This window comes from Mercenaria mercenaria, chromosome 6, assembly GCF_021730395.1.
Source record: "Mercenaria mercenaria strain notata chromosome 6, MADL_Memer_1, whole genome shotgun sequence".
Lineage (NCBI taxonomy): Eukaryota > Metazoa > Mollusca > Bivalvia > Venerida > Veneridae > Mercenaria > Mercenaria mercenaria.
Window position 1 is genome coordinate 79,619,405 of NC_069366.1, and position 7,223 is coordinate 79,626,627.

Sequence of the window (7,223 nt, forward strand, 5' to 3'; positions counted from 1 at the left end):
ATGAATTTGAACAAAGTTATTCCCCTTCTTGAAGTTTTAAATACAATCTCTCCCAAGTCAGTGCAGATACTGAATTGAAACTGAACTATTTTTCAGCTTTTGTTATGATCAAGCTCTTGTGTCAGCCAAGTATCTGCATTAGTTTGATATAATTTAAAAACGTGGCTACTTTGGTTACATAAATAAGTGTAAAATTTGTTAAGAATTTTAGGGAGACAAATTTTACTAGATTAATGAAGTTGTTGGCCATTTTCTGGTTTCGTGAAGCAGAATAAAAAATCATCAAGGTCAATTTTTCTTTTTTTTCAGCTCACCTGTCACATAGTGACAAGGTGAGCTTTTGTGATCCCCCTTCGTCCGTCGTCAGTCCATGCGTCAACAATTTCTTGTCTGCACGATAGTGGTTTCGTTTATGATTTTATTTTAACCAAACTTGCACACAGCTTGTATCAGCATAAGATCTCGGTTCCTTTCTTGAACTGGCCATATGGGTTCCAGAGTTATGGCCCCTGAAAGGGCCAAAATTAGCTATTTTGACCTTGTCTGCACAATAGCAGCTTTATTATGTCTCCCCCAGGAGACATATTGTTTTTGCCCTGTCCGTCCGTCCGTACGTCACACTTCATTTCCGAGCAATAACTGGAGAACCATTTGACCTAGAACCTTCAAACTTCATAGGGTTGTAGGGCTGCTGGAGTAGACAACCCCTATTGTTTTTGGGGTCACTCTGTCAAAGGTCAAGGTCACAGGGGCCTGAATATTGATAACCAGTTCCGATCAATAACTTGAGAACCACATGACCCAGACTTGCCTTTACATGACTGAAATACTGTTGAAAAACGGCGTTAAACCCAACACAAACAAACATGACCCAGAATGTTGAAACTTCATAGGATGATTGAACATGCAGAGTAGATGACCCCTATTGATTTTGGGGTCAGTCTATTAAAGGTCAAGGTCACAGTGGCCTGTTCATGTAAAATCATTTTTTGGAAATAACTTGAGAACCACTTGACCTACAATGTTGAAACTTAATAGGATGATTGGACATGCAGAGTAGATGACCCCTATTTATTTTGAGGTCACTTGATCAAAGGTCAAGGTCACTGGACCCTGAACAGTGACTTGAGAACCACTAGGCCAAGAGTGTTGAAATTTAGCGGGATGACTGGACATGCCAAGTAGATGATCCCTATTGCAGCTAACCATCAGTGTCTCTTTGACTTTTGCTCCTGACCCCTATTGACTTCTTGCCTAAAGGACTTTGCATTGGGGGAGACATGCGCTTTTTTACAAAAGCATTTTCTAGTTTATGATTTGATTTTAACCAAACTGGCACACAACTTGTATCACCACAAGATCTTGGTTCCTTTCTTGAACTGGCGAGATCCCATTAAGGGTTCCAGAGTTATGGCCCCTGAAAGGTCCAGAATTAGCTATTTTGACCTTGTCGGCACAATAGAAGCTTCATTTATGATTTGAATTTAATCGAACTTGCACAAAATTTGTGTCGCCATAAGATCTCAGTTCCTTTATTGAACCGGTTAGATCCCATAATGGGTTTCAGAGTTATGGCCCCTGAAAGGGCCAAAATTAGCTATTTTGACCCTTTCTGCACAATAGCAGCTTCATTTATGATTTGATTTTAACCAAACTTGCACACAACTTGTATCACCACAAGATCTTGGTTCCTTTGTTGAACTGGCCAGATTCCATCATGAATTCCAGAGTTATGGCCCCCTAAAGGTCCAAAATTGGTTATTTTGGCTTTTGCAGCCATATAGAGACTTCATTTATGGTTTGATTTGATACAAACTTCCAAAATATCTTAACAACAATAAATCTTGGATTCCATGACAAATCTGATCCAATCGTATGTTCCAGAGTTATTTTATATCTGATTACCTCCCCTGATTGTAATCAAAATGAATTTATATCAGTAAGTCTTTATAGGACTTATTTGAAATTTCATTATTGTCACTAGTTGGACTGAGCCAATCAGGGTAGTTAACAATGGACTGATTTTATGTCAAATTACCTCCCTTTATTTCAAATTAAAATGGGTATATCTCCATAACTAATGAAGATACTGATCTGAAATTTCATTAATGTCAACAGATTTATTTGGCAAATCCTTCTTTTGTTCACTTACAATAATTTTCTTTTTAATTACTTCCCTTTTACGTTACTATAAACAGCTTATTTTTAGTAACTTTTTTATTACTGGCTGTAGGGAAAAACCGAGACCACTTTTCTGTGGTACAACATGGATGGTACCTCCAATTTTTAGGTGTATTTTGACATATCTGTACCTTTTAAAAAAAAATTTTTCTTTTTGGTTAAATTTCTTCCCTTTGTTGTTCCTGTCCTTTGGACTTAGATATTTTTTCTGAGGACCTTCTTGTCCTCAAGTGCAATGATAACAGGTGAGCGATTTAGGGCCATCATGGCCCTCTTGTTTATCTTTGAGACATCTTTGTGATGTTTTTACAGCTCCTGCAGTTTAGAGAGAAACATGTTAATTGTTTTCCTGTTGCTGAGGGATAAGTTGGGCAAAATGTGCTAAAGACATATGTCAGTCCATTATTGTTACTATATAAAATCTGTTATGCAAATCCTTTCATGGATTTTTTTTATTGAGCACTTTATGCTAAAGGTGAGGTATTTTAATGCCAGTGTACAGGAACAATTTTACTGTTAACTCTCTAGGAATCACAATTTTGGCCCAATCTTAATGGAACTTGGTCAAAATGTTTTTTTTAGCTCACCTGTCACAAAGTGACAAGGTGAGCTTTTGTGATCACGCAGCGTCCGTCCGTCCGTGCGTGCGTAAACTTTTGCTTGTGACCAATAGAGGTCACATTTTTCATGGGGTCTTTATGAAAATTGGTCAGAATGTTCATCTTGATGATATCTAGGTCAAGTTCGAAACTGGGTCACGTGCGGTCAAAAACTAGGTCAGTAGGTCTAAAAATAGAAAAACCTTGTGACCTCTCTAGAGGCCATATATTTCATAAGATCTTCATGAAAATTGGTCAGAATGTTCACCTTGATGATATCTAGGTCAAGTTTGAAACTGGGTCATGTGCCTTCGAAAACTAGGTCAGTAGGTCAAACAATAGAAAAACCTTGTGACCTCTCTAAAGGCCATATTTTTCAATGGATCTTCATGAAAATTGGTCAGAATTTATATCTTAATGATATCTAGGTCAAGTTCAAAACTGGGTCACATAAGCTCAAAAACTAGGTCACTATGTCAAATAAGAGAAAAAACAACGTCATACTCAAAATTGGGTCATGTGGGAACAGATGAGCGATTCAGGACCATCATGGTCCTCTTGTCTTAATAAAATCTTGGTATTTAGATTAATCGGGAGGTAAAAAGCTAGGTCATACCATTGAAAAACCTTATTTACTTTGAAATTTGGAATCCATATTTTGTACTTGACCTTTATATGACTTCCAGTCAGAATGTTTGACTTTGTGTAGTCTTGACCAAATTTTAAACTGGGTCATATGGTTTCAAAAACTAAATCAGTAGGTCAAATAAAAGAAAAACTTTGTAAACATCTAAGAGACCAGAATTTTTACATATTCCTTATGAAACTTCATCATAATGATTTTTAGCTCGACTATTCAAAGAATAAAGAAGCTATCCTACTCGCCCCTGCATCGGCGTGAGCATTAGCGTGAGCGTCACACAAATGTTAAAGTTTGCGTACCACCACAAATATTTTCAAAGTCCATTGAGATATTGCTTTCCTATTTTGCATACTTGTTTACCATCATGACCCCAGTCTGTAAAAAGGAGGAGGCAACTCTATCAAGCATTTTGACTGAATTATGGCCCCTTTTCGACTTAGAATAAATGTTAAAGTTTGCGTACCACCCCAAATATTTTCAAAGTCCATTGAGATATTGCTTTCATATTTTGCATACTTGTTTACCATCATGACCCAGTCTGTAAAAAGGAGGAGGCAACTCTATCAAGCATTTTGACTAAATCATGGCCCTTTTTCAACTTAGAATAAATGTTAAAGTTTGCGTACCACCCCAAATGTTTTCAAAGTCCATTGAGATATTGCTTTCATATTTTGCATACTTGTTTACCATCATGACCCCTGTCTGTAAAAAGGAGGAGGCAGCTCTATCAAGCATTTTGACTGAATTATGGCCCCTTTTTGACTAAGAAAATATTCTTATTGTAATGTTAAAGTTTTACTCATTGCTTATATTATACTATTAAGCACTGAGAATAGTCAAGCGCCCTGTCCACTGACAGCTCTTGTTTTTTCTGTAATCTAGGTCTTGTTTGAAATTAAGTCATCTTTGGTCAAATAATGAAAGTTTTATTAACAATTGATTTCAGATGATTCAATGTTGGTTTTCTGACATAAGTTATACATTATATTTCTGACAAACCAAATTTCGTTTTCTGTAAAAGGAACACGTTTTCATTTTTAGCTTGACTATACGAAGTATGGAAAGCTGTCCTACTCAACCTGGCGTCTGCGTCGGCGTCCTTCCACGTCCGCTCTTTGGTTAAAGTTACAACACAAGGTCCATAACTCTTGCACCAATATTTCATGAATTATTCCCCCATTTTACTTAGATTTCAGGTTAAAGTTTTGATGCACTTTCACTCTATGTCAGTTATTACTAAATGGATTTGATTCAGACTTAAAGTACTTGTTCCACCTTATCACCCACATCATATGGCACAAGGTGCATAACTCTGGCACCAATTTTTCATGAATCATTCCCCCTTTTACTTAGAATTTAAGGTTAATTTTGATGCATTTTCACTACATCTCAGTTATTACTAAATGGATTTGATTCATACTTGTGTCACTCACATCATATGACACAAGGTGCATAACTCTTGCACCAATTTTTTTATTAATTATCCCCCCTTTTTACTTAGAATTTCAGGTTAATGTTTTGATGCACTTTCACTCTATCTCCATTATTACTAAATGGATTTGATTCAAACTTATGATAGTTGTTCCACCTTATCGCCCACATCATATGACACAAGGTGCATAACTCTGGCACTGATTTTCTTGAATTATGCCCCCTTTTACTTAGAATTTAAGGTTAATTTTGATGCATTTTCACTACATCTCAGTTATTACTAAATGGATTTGATTCAGACTTGAAGTAGTCGTTCCACATCATCACCCACATCATATGACACAAGGTGCATAACTCTTGCACAAATATTTAATGAATTATGCCCCCTTTTTGCTTAGAAATGTACTTATTTAGTGTTTTGATACACTTTATCTTTATCTCTCTTATTACTTAATATTTTTGACACAGTCTCAAGCTTTTGTCCAATATCTTCATCCACCATTGGAGTCATTAAATATTCCAATGACAGCTCCAGCTTCCACAGATGTGCCCAGTTTCACTATCCAGCATTGAAATAGTCGAGCGCGCTGTCTCCTGTGACAGCTCTTGTTGTTGAGCCTGCTGGCGGTGAGCTCAACATAGTTGTCACAATGGTGGTTCGGTGTATGTGCCTGCGGCCGAGTTTGTCCAGGCTGTAACTTATCTATGGATCAAGGGATTCTTAAATAATCTGGCACATATGTTTGCCTCAATAACAGGATGTGTCACATGCAAGAACCAGATTGGTAGCTTAAAGGTCAAGGTCATACTTTGAGGTCAAAGGTCAAAACTTGGTGCTGTTTTGATTGTCTTGGATTTTACTCAGCCATTGATTGAGAGATTCTTAAATAATTTGGCACAAATGTTTGCCTTGGTAAGATGATGTGTCAACAACCAGATTGGAATCTTAAAAGTCAAGGTCATACTTAGAGGTCAAAACTTGATGCAGTTTTCCTTGTCCGAGCTGTAACTCAGCCATGGATTGAGGGTTTCTTAAATAACTTGGCACAATTGTTTGCCTTAATGCGACAGTCTATCTGGTGTAAGTAGTTGAAAGGTCAAGGTCACACTTAGGGGTCAAATGTCAAAAGTTGATGCAGTTTATCTTGTCTGGGCTGTAACTTAGCCATGGACGGAGATGTTCTTAAATAGCTTGGCAGAAGTGTTTGCCGCAATCAGTTCTGTCCTCGCCAAATAGTATAATCAGTGTTAGTCCTTTTGACAGCTGGCGGGCCCGACATGTTGCCAGTGGGCATCTAGTTATATCCGCACATTTGCTTCAAACTTTGACAGATGAACAAGCTTGATGTGTAGATGACCACAGAGGCAAGAACTGCTGTGTCTATTTTTACTGCAGTTGTGGCCTTTGATAGTTTTGCTATAAATGATATAGGAAAAAATCTCATGTATCAAACTCCTCCCGCACTTTTAGCCTGATTTGCTTCAAACTTTAACAAAATTCTACACTAGCCATTAGACTGAAAATAAAGAATTTGTAGTGGTCAAACTTTAAAGGATAATCTCTTATCTTTTTGGTGACAATAGGTCAGAGGTCAAGGTCACAAAGACCTTGACATTAACCAGATTTTATTTTCAGATTAATTATTAGAGAATGCTTTGACCTGCAGTCATCATAGTTCAAAGTTGTCAGTATATGACCTGTTTCAATGTGACGTCATACTTGAAATAACATTCCCAGTTACCTCAGACCCAGTATCTTGGGGCCAAATACGTTTTTGTCGAGCCCGCTTGCGAAAGTGAAGACATAGTCGTCCAAATAGCTGTTCGTTGTATGTGCATGCATACGTGCATCCCGACATGTGTGCATCCCTCCGTTTGGATTTGTTTGTCCAGCCCATAACTTTGACATGCATGGAGAAATCTTATATATATTTGGCATGAATGTTAACCTCAGTGAGACGGAGTGTCTTGCGCAAACCCCAGATTCCTATCTCAAAGGTCAAGGTCACACATAGAGGTCAAAGGTCAAATTCATGATGACTTTGTCTGGAGTATTTCTCCTTCATGCATGGAGGGATTTTGATATAACTTGGCACAGTTGTTCACCATCATGAGACCGAGTGTCTTGCGCAAGAACCAGGTCCCTAGGTCTAACGTCAAGGTCATACTTAGAGGTCAAAGGGTACAAATGACAACTTTGTCCGAAGCATTTCTTCTTCATGCATGGAGGGATTTTGATGTAACTTGGCACAAATGTTCACCACCGTGAGGCAGTGTCGTGCACAAGAACCAGATCCCTAGGTCTAAGTTCAAGGTCACACTTAGAGGTCAAAAATCAGATGCAAGAACAACATTGTCCGGAGCATTTC